The following is a 10744-nucleotide window of genomic DNA, read 5'->3' as shown; positions in this document are numbered from 1 at the left end:
TTACACTGCTGGTGGAAATGTAAATTGGTCCAACCACTGTGGAGAACAATTTGAAGATTCCTTAAAAATCTACAAATAGAACTGGCATATGATCCAGCAATCCCATTTCTTGGCATCTACCCAAAGGACAGAAGAATTTCTCATTGGAAAAGTGCTTGCACATCAATGTTTATTGCAACACTTTTCACAATTGCTAAGACATGGAACCAACCCAAATGCCCCCGTGCGGATGAATGGATTGAAAAACTGTGGCACATATACTCTATGGAAAACTATTCAGCCATTAAGAACAACAAAACCCTGACTTTTGACAGAAAGTGGAAGACTATGGAAGATTTATCCACACTCTATAACTGAAACTGATGGGCTAAAGGATGTACACACACAAGAGGTGGATGTGAATGCCAGATGTGGTGTGTGTGGAGGAGTGGGGCCTGGGGAAGAACATTTGTAGGAGGGATACAGAGACAGCATTGTTGAGACAGAGAGGTAGTGTTGTTATATCTTGATTAACTCAACTGGGGAGAAATGTTCATATATTGAAATGATCACCTTGTAAGCTAATTAATTTAATTGTATTAAAGATGTAAATAATTTAAAAGGGTAATAAAATTTTTTAAAAAAATAAAGAGACAGAGAGAATACAAAAGTTGGCCTATATGTTTAGATTTTGGGGTCTGTAGAGTCAAGTTAGAGCAGAAAATTTTCAGTACCCTTAGTCCCTGAAAGGGACAACTTGTTACTCAGATATACATGATTTCTGAGAGGGCCTGTGACTTGCCTGTACTTTCTAGACTTTCATGTCTGGAGGGTGCAGTTGGAGCAGAAAATCTTCACCTGGCCTGGTTTTTGAAAGGCAGCTCACAGATCAGAAGTAGATAGCTTCTCCCTGGCATGAGTTTTAAGCCACAGGATAGGGTACTCAAACTGCAGTTAACTGTTTGAGTCCAGTGACATAACCATTACATCATCTGCTGGTCCCGCCCAGCATGATTTTTAAGCCACTGGTTCTGGAATTTGAACTGAGGTGTTGGCTGTGTGGGAGTCCAATGTCTTAACCTCCATGCTACTTGCTGGCCTGAGTGGATCATTTTCTTAAAATAATAATTTATTTATTTATTATTATTATTTAATTTGCTAAAGGGCACATGCATGCACCAGAGAGTGGCAGAGAGAAAGAGAGAGAGGGAAAGTGAGAAAACAAGCCACACACACTCGAGTGTGAGAGTCCAGGCACATAACCACTATGCTATCTGCTGGTCCCACAAAACTATTTTTTTTCAACACAGAACTTTACCTTCTTTTGTCAGTTAAATACTTTTTTCCCTTTGCCCGTCCTACCCTCCCTATAGCACCCACTCTCCTCCTTTATGGTCTCCCATATCTACACTTTTTCTCTGTTATCCCACCTATAGATTTTTTTTTTTTTGAATCAGTTTTTCAGACTCAGCATGACTGAAATTCTGGACCAGATTATTCTATGTGGTGCATCTTTATCCTGTGTATACTAGAATTTTTATTAGTAAACCTGTCCTCAATCAAATCTTCCCCAATGTGAAGAGAAATAACAAATTTCTGGAGATATGAAAGCTGTATTCTCACCACAATGCAATGCTTTGAAGAGCCAAAAGGTCTAGTCAAGGCTTGTTTCTCAGGACCAGCAGATGGCAGAATGATTATGTTGTTGAACTTCCATATAGTCAACCACAGTTCGAGTCCCAGATCTGGTGCCTTAAACTCAAGCCGGGTGCGTGTGCGTGCGTGCCCAAGATCCCGAGAGGAGAATGGAGGGGAAGGAATTGAGGCATGGCTTCTCGCTTTCTATCTCTGTCTCTCTCTATCTTTCTGGTGAGCGCACGTGCCCTATAGTTAAAACCTCTAAAAAAAAATGGAAAAAAAAAAGAAAAAAGACATGTTTCTCAGTTTTAGACCTTGGGGGAAATTTTTAACTCACAATATGAGCTCGTAAGGATGGGGGCTGGTGGGTGGTGTGGTGGTTAAGGCACTGGACTCCCACATGACTGTAGTTTAAATCCTAAATCCTGGCTGCTTGCTTTCTCTCTCTCTGGAAAGCACACATGCCCTATAGCAAATTAAAAATAATTAAATAAATCATTGTAAACCCCTCCCCCCCAAAAGGCAAATCCCTAAGGATGTGCCTCTGGAAATCTAAAGAATTCATGGAGAAGAAATAATAAATTTTACTCATTTGATTTCTAATATGTTCCCAAGGGGAATGGAAAATCAACAGGAAAAATTTCCTTTCTGTCTTGACCAAGCACCCAACAGGGGAATCAGGTGTTTGGAGTTGGACTAATAAGATGAAAATGTGCCAAATGAGAGGATACAGGGAGTTGTAAAGATCTCTTCTGGTATTTCCCATGGGAGAGTTCATTCTTGGACTGGACAGATATGGTTATTTCTTTTGCATTCTTGACTCTGGCTTGAAAATCAATACTTAACCTCCTTTTTCTGTCTCATTCAGGAACAGAGCTTCAGCCCCCATCATCAACCATTCAGAACAGAATACAGACTTTTCCACATCGCCCTTTTTTTCAGAGACTCCATCCAAGTGAGTCATGTATTTTGCATTATATTTCTTTTTGGGTATTCAGATGAAAATGAAATGTTTATCTAATAGGGGACAGGAGGTGTCATAAGAAACATTGCTTTGTAATTCTTTCCTTAATTGTGAGTCTGAATATACCTGTCAGTGTGTTAGTCATTGCCCTTCTCCATTGCAAATAGTCTGTGAGAGATCTTTGTGTTTGTATAGTGAGTTTGAAATAATTTTATTCCTGCTCTTAATTACATTCTTTCAAACAAAATTGGAGTTTTTTCTTATTTATTTATACCAACATCACTGTTTGACATTTAGTTCATCTTGTTCATCATCGCAGTCTTTCTCTTCTCCTTTGCCTCCTCTTTCTCTTCCTCCTCTTTCTTTTCCTCCTCTGAGGTCTCCTCCTTCTCCTCTTCTTCCTCTTCTCCTCAGTTCCTCATGTTCCTCCTCCTTCTTATTTCCTCCTCTTCCTTCTCCTCCTTTTTCTGCATTTATAAATGTACTTGGAGGGAATGTGTTAAACTTTATTATTTTGTGTGGTCTTATCTATTAGTCACATTATGTACCCTTCCTCACCACTTCTTTTTTTTCTCTTTAAATTTATTAATTTTTTACATTAATTCACTATACATCATTACAGCATATAAGTGAATTTTCCATCCAAAATACACTGTGTATTGGCTCAATCAAGCACATCAAAATACATGTTATCAGCAAATAAGTTTCCAATTCTTATGTCTTGTATACTTTGTTTTTTGTTTTGCCATCCTTGATTCCCTATCCCTCACCCTCTGCCATGTCCCACCCTCCTCCCACATTGTCTCTGGTATCCATGGTTGCTTTCTATGCCTTCTCCCACCCATTTCATTGATTTGCTAATGAACTTAATTAGTCTAAATATATCTAATAGCTAGCACAGCTGATATATACCTATACAAGAACCCAAGTTTGACTTTAGGCATAAACCTCAGTGAGTAGACTGAACATATTATAAAGTAGTACCCAGGTGGGGCTATATAGCTTACTGCAGTCATCAAATATGCATTTTTTAAAAAATTTTGATATGAACAGTTTTACTGGGTTTTTTTCCTCCTGCAACTTTTTTTTAAAATTACTTAACATTCATTCCCTGAGCATCATCACAACATACTAAATGTGGTTTCCCATCTAGAATAAACTTCATAGTTGCTTAATCATGCATGTTATCATCAATAATATTCCATTTCTACTTTCATATATATGTATATGTATATATATATGATTTTTACCCCATGTTTGAACCTCTGCCCTTTCCCACTCTTCTATTACACTATCTCTGCTATATACAGTTGTCTTCCATTCCTTTTCCCCCAACATTTTGTTGATCACACAATATCATAAGTAATCTAACTACTTTCAATATCAAGTTCAGCTGGTAATTTCAAGAAGAGCAGTTTTGAACTAGTAATGATATTTCCTTGAGACTTAAAGCCTAGAAACAGGTTAGTATTCTGTTCAAATAGTAGGTACATGCACCTATTGACAGCTCAAGACACAACAAAAATCCTTTAAAACCAGACAACACTCATAAGGGCATTGATAATCTATTCCATGAGATCCTGCAAGAAAACTTTCCAAACCTAGAGAGGCACTCAAAGATTCAGTCCCAGGAAATACAGAGGACCACAAATAGAATCAACCCAAGAAGATCTTCTCCAAGACACATTATAGCCAGATTGACCAAAACAACAGACAAAGACAAGATACTAAGATTGGCAAGAGAAAAATGGCAAGTTACCTACAAGGGGTATCCCATCAGACTAACAGCAGATCTCTCATTGGAAACAATGTGAGCGAGGAAAGAATGGGAAAATGTATTCAACGTGTTAAGGGAAAAGCAATTTCAACCGAGAATACTGTACCCAGCAAGATCATTGTTCATTTGGGAAGAAAAGACATGAACATTCCCAGATAAACAAAACCTGAAAGAATTTACCAGCACCAGACCAGATCTCCAAGAAGTTCTTAAGGGAGTGCTATGTCAGTAAAATTAAATGCAGACAGACAGAAATAAGAGTTCAGAAACTAAGAAAATGGGTAACTTAATTGTAGGGACAATGTCTGGAGATGAATATTATATCCCAGAATTCAATCTGGAAGATCAAACCTTAACAGAAGAAAGATTAAGTACATGAGACTGAACTGATGAAACAACATTCCATGACTTGTCTAAAATATTGCTGCTTTTCTTTTTTTTATTGAAAACTAGATTTATTTTAAAATGAAGTGCATAGCACTCATCTAGTTCCTTTGGTGTAGACTTTAGCACCATACTTGCTATTCGCAATTAATGTCATAACAGATACATTTTGGTTTGCAGTCTGTACTTGAGTAGTGTTTATTTAGTGGACTTTGGTAAAGCCCTTTATACATATCATTTTCTTCACAGTACATACTTAATGATGGTCCAGTAATCTCAGAGAAAAACAAAACCCTACTTAAAAACTAAAATCTCAGTGCTAGAATAAAGCCCTGCAGGTTTGTTTTAGAGTGGAGTGTGGCTGGGGTGGCTCTCAGGCTGTGCTAGAACAAAGCCTACATAACTCCCTCCCACTCCACCATCCCCTGAAGCTAGCAATAGTGAGTTATATTTATATTGAACCTACTGTTTTAAAAATAGTTCTAGCTCTCCAGTCACCCCGCCCCCACCTCGGGTATGCAGCAATAAGTAATCAATTATTTTATTCTATCCCCCCCAAAAGATTAATCCAGTGTTCCTTAGATTTTTAAAATATAAACTGGGAAAGTGATTAATAAGCTTTTTAAAAAGCTTTAAAAAGCTGAAAATTGGACTCCAGGTTGCTGAATGTGAAAGATATATTCTTTTTTGAACCCACTTTGCTCCAAATGAATTCAAGTTTTCTTAAGGTAAGAACTGTCACAATCCAATTGGCAGCCTTCTTTAGAAAGGAAAAGCTTAATACTATCAGAATACTATCTGAAGGCTTGAAAACTGGTGAGTGAGTGTTCTTACCTGAGCATTTTTTGTGTTTTATCTGCCAGACTAATAAATCCACATCATACCCTATATTCTCTGAAGTTATTTTTCTTTTAAGGAAGGAACATTTCTCGAAGAATTCACGCTGGCAGAGGCGCCCCCTCATACTCATCTGCTGTAGCCGCCTGGGTCAATCCATGACTGCTGAGTCCCTCCCCTTCCTCAGAAAGGCCATGGGTTGGCTACGGAGACTCCTGCTGCATACCCACACGTCTGTGTAATCATCGGTCTGTCTTCAATGCACACGTGGCAGGCACATACCCGCCATGCAGATTCCCTTCTATTCAAGTGCTCTCTTTAAAAAACACAAACAAAAGGACACAACTTACTAATTCTTAAACCAGAAAGCTTCCCTCCACCAAATCTCTCTTCTCTCACAGATAAGAGCACAATGTATACAGTTTATCGGTTAATACAATGATTTTTTTCTCCTCTTTACTTTCCAAGTTATCCCCTCATTATGCTTCCCCTCTAATGCCCTTGCTGCGATGGCTACTACTGCCATTCTCACTCATTACCAGGACAGTGCCATGTCCCAGGGCAGTCCTAGGGGTTAATCCAGTCCAAGCAGCCGCTGAAGGTTAGTAAGCAGTTCCTTTGCCAGCTCAGACTGACTAGCTGAACTCAAAGGCTACATAGGAAACGTGCATCCCTCCTGACAAAGTACTGCTCCAGAACAGCCCGGGAGCCACCCTGGCCACACTCCACTCTGAAACAAACCTGCAGGGCTCTGTTCTAGCACAGCCTGAGAGCCACTCCGGCCACACTCCACTCTCAAACAAACCTGCAGGGCTTTATTCTAGCACTGACATTTTATAGCTAGACCTTCTCATGAAAAAAACTTTTTTTAGAATAATATGAAATCTACGTACAAAACATTGATTGCACTGAGAAGTGAAAACCTACATATGTATCAGGAATCACAAGAATCACTGCTTCCTTCTGAGCTACAACAGAACATTCTCATTTGAAAGCACACCCTATCCTAGCAGGAACACTTCACCCTAGGTTACAAAAGTCATTCATACCATAGCACTCCCAAAGCATGCTGCAAGCATGTTTCCAAGTAGTACAAATTCCCTGAGTTAAATGTCTTTTAATTCTAAAGATCTGAGGTTGGTTACTTAGAGAAAGAATAAAAAGCAAAAAATTATAACCATCATTTAGGATAACAGATCTACTTAACCCTTAACTTTAGTATGTAAATCCAGATACCTATACTATTAATGACAGGAAGTTATAGTTCATCATCTAAAATCTTTTTAACTGCAGAGATTTGATACAGCAATTTATGAGTTTATGCTTAGTCAAAAATTCATCTGTATATCAACAAAACTCAAAACTGTAGGATAATTTTTTTAAAAAAGGACTTCTTCAAAAATTAATTCTGTTACTTTCTTTCATAAAAGACTGTTTGGCAAGTCTACAAATAAACTTTAGTCTTTAACATAGAAGCCAGCATTAGGCCCAGAGCCTTCCACAGGTCAAATCTCAAAATGGCAAATTGCAATCTGTCCAAATTTTCTTTAGTATTGACTATTTCTGATATATTTGGACCATCAGCTGGGGCTTGAACACCTGTATAAAGAGATCTGTTGAAACAGGATGTGACACGCACACTGTGTTTGCTTAGATCTTCCAGGTATTCATAGTACAGTGAAAGGGATATTCAGCCTTCTTGGTACCTGAAGAGTTCTGATGTCATTTGGAACCCTTTCCTTTAGAAGAGTTTATAAGAAAGCTGCCCCAAAGCTTCAAGTCACAGAACAGTCTGGGTGTGTCATGACCTCTGTATGTAATCGCCTTTCGAAGAATGGAGCAATACAAGGGTAATGTTCATTAATCTGTTAACTCCAGTTATAAGAAACACTCAGGCAGGGCTTAACTTTGACTGCTATGGCCAAAGACATCCTGACACCAGTCTTCACGTGGCCAAGGCCCTGAACACCCGTCTGGAAGCCAACCGGGCACATCTGTAGTGTGTAAGAAGAGGTGTGTGTGCTACAGACGATCTGCTGGCAGCTTGGCTGTTCTGACACGGGCTAACAATACTGCAGTGCAGTCTGATGGGTCTGGAGGAGATACTAAGGCTGCTGGAAGTGAACAGGCCTCAAGGGCCGGGAGGCCGCCTGGAACACACTGAGTTGTGCTGGCTGAAGTCCTGCCTGTCCTCACTGTTTGTTTGCTTCTTTCATGTCATTATTATAAGCAATCAACAGCCGTTCGATACACTGCACTAAGAAATCCCAGGAGTAAGCAGTAAGATGATATAGTCTTGCAGGCCACGTTGGAGAAAGCCGAAGAATAATCCTTGAAGAAGCCACACATACAGCAGCTACTTGTAGGATACTTCCAGGAAGTAATCTGCATATTTGGTCATGTAGAGCTTAGTTTTTTCCCAGCAAATCATTGGCCAGCCATCATGAAGATCGGTTTTACATACTGCTTCCGAGAGATAATACTCGATGAAATGGGCAGCTGTTGGAAGGCAGAGGTTCCACTGAAAGGTTTCTAACAGTAATAGTTCCATATGCAGCAAATTCTGTTTGGTTAATACTAGAATCATATTAGTCATGCAGCCCAGGCTGTTGAGCTGCTCCAGCTTAGGCACACTATCTTCTTTTTCTTCAAATTGACTTGCTAGAAGCAGACAGGAAAGTGCAACTAGCTGCAGCTGCTGGATAGAAATGTCATAGCGATCCATAAACAGGTCCAGCAGATAGACAGCCAGGTGTCGGGCAGAGGGGCAGAGCATGAAGCAATTGCTCACGATGGCAATGAAGTCGGCAAAATACCTTCGGAGACTTAGCTGAGGGGACTGGCCTTTGTAGGAAGGCAACTTCAGCTCCTTGTATGGAAGTGCTTGGTGGATATCAGCGGCCACTTGTCCCCACCACCACTGCCCCTCCAGCTCCATGAACCCTGGCAGTGCACCTGGCCAGATGCAGCAAGTCCAGTTGGAACCGCGATCTCACAGCCCCAGCACCATGGGCATGAGGGGGCTGCCAGAGCAGCTCATGCCAGGAAGCACCAGCCTGAGCTCCAGCCCAGCACCAGGGCGCTCCCGCAGCCCATTGTTAAATGACCCACAGGCAACTTGGCATACAAAGCCAGAGCCCCTCACCACTGCTTTTTAACTTTAGATAATTTTAAATGCTTCCTTTGCCCTTGGAAATCAAAACGCAAAGCCAAAAAATAAATAAAAGGACCAGTGCTTGGTGTGGTGGTTATGGAGTTGGACTCCCCTCATGGGGAGTGTGGTTTCAGTCCGCTGACTGTGGTTTGAGTCCTGGACCTGGTGGCTTGCTTTCTCTCTATCTCTCTGGTCAGCACACATGCTCTATAACAAATTAAAATAACAATAATAATAATAAAATTAAATACATAATTTCTTAAAAAATAAAAAGATGCTGCAAAGAAAAGTGAGAAAATAGCTTGTCTCATCTGCTATTGTATCATATAAAAATAAACATGGTCCATATGGACCACATGGAATAGGTATAAAAACACAACTGGGGCAGGGAGCTGGGCTGATGTGAGGATATAACGATGAGTGAAGTACATCAAAAAAGCATCTTTTCAGTGTGTGGCCTTGGTCTGAGGTCATGCCTGCCCCAGGCTGGCTGCCTGTTCTCTCTACAACTTGCCTCCTCTCTTGGGCTCTTCATTTCTGCTGCTTCTCCCTCCTAGGCAGTGACTGATCTTTTTATTGATACTGTTTTTACTATTTTAGATGTATTTATTTTTAATTTTTAAAAATGTCTTCTTTTCTTCTTCTCCTAATTCTTCAATTTTTTACCAGAGAGAGAGACAGAGAGAGAAAGAGAGAGACCCAGACCCAGCAACTTTAAAACTCACATTGGGTATGTGTGTGTGCATGCCCAAGATCCCAAGAGGAGAATGGAAGAGAAGGGATTCCACTATGGCCATCCACCCTGGGGCTGATTTCTAGCTTTCTGTCTCTCTGTCTGTATCGCAAGTGCATGCGCTCCATAGGAAAAATCTCTCTCTCTAAAAACAAAACAAAACAAAAAATGCCCATTAGCGAGCTAACCATAGAATCTTAAAAGTGTAAATGAAGGGATACGGTATAAAATATTTCAAATAGACTACTGGGAAAAATTTCAAGCAGAGAGAAGTAAATACAGATAAGTAAAGGCAAGCATTAAAGCTCTGGCTTTTTGTGAAGGCAAAAATCAAATTTGAGAGATCTGTGTAGGTTGGGAAGGGCACAGTAAAGGTAGAGCTGAATAATTTGTTACAGAGCATTAACTTTTTTAAATAAAATTAACATATAATAGTTGTACATATCTGTGGCATGCAATGTGATTTTTTAGTGCAAGAATATCATGTGCAATAAAAAAAGAATACATGAAGTCAAGTGGTGGCATGGTGGTTAAAGCAACTGGTGGTTAAAGCACATATCTTTACAGTATGTGACATGGAGGAAAAGGTTCCTCTTTTTAATTTAATTTAGATGAACAGTAAATTGTTGAATTTGTTATTACTATTAAGGAGGGCTGGAACAGTGATAGCCTGGTGTTTGAAGCTATAGAAGTTTACCTCATTATCCCATTCATTCAGAGTCATGGATTAAGCAGGAAGTTTGGGTGCTTATCTCTGTAATATAGAAAGAGCTCAGGGTCAATGTGAATATCGGGCTGAAGAGCTGCCAGCTGGAAATGACAAATATACTAATTACCCTCATTTAGTCACTACACATTCCTTTAAAAAAAATGGTGTAGTGTGAGTATTCTCCAGCTTGGAATAGTTGAAGACTGGGAACTGCACTAAAGCTATGGGACTGGACACTGTGAGGTGGGAAGTAATGAGGATGAAGTAAAATAGCCTCATCTCCTCGCCAGGGATAACCACTCATTAGTAACAGAAAAGAACTACGCTAAAGTTTATATACATGTATATTGGGATTGTATCTGTTGACCTGCTTAAAAGGATGGATATCATTATCCCTACTGTAAAGGTGAATACGTGTGCATTTAGAATAGTTTAGGGCCAACAGATGGTTGATCGTAGTTTGAGTCCTGGACCTGGCTACTTGAAATTCACACCAGGCGCATGCCTATGTGTGTCAAAAAATACCAAGAGGAGATTGAAAGAGAAGGAATTGTGACATGGCCATTCCT

At 39.8% G+C, this 10744-nt stretch overlaps 1 pseudogene; it reads right to left on the bottom strand.

Annotated features, from left to right (window-relative positions):
• Positions 1 to 7354: 7354 nt before the first annotated feature.
• Positions 7355 to 8517, bottom strand: LOC102474037 (cyclin-J pseudogene; annotated as a pseudogene).
• Between the last annotated feature and the right edge of the window lie 2227 nt (positions 8518 to 10744).

Source organism: Tupaia chinensis, unplaced genomic scaffold, assembly GCF_000334495.1.
Source record: "Tupaia chinensis unplaced genomic scaffold, TupChi_1.0 Scaffold000678_1, whole genome shotgun sequence".
Lineage (NCBI taxonomy): Eukaryota > Metazoa > Chordata > Mammalia > Scandentia > Tupaiidae > Tupaia > Tupaia belangeri.
This window is presented reverse-complemented; position numbering and strand designations above follow the sequence as displayed.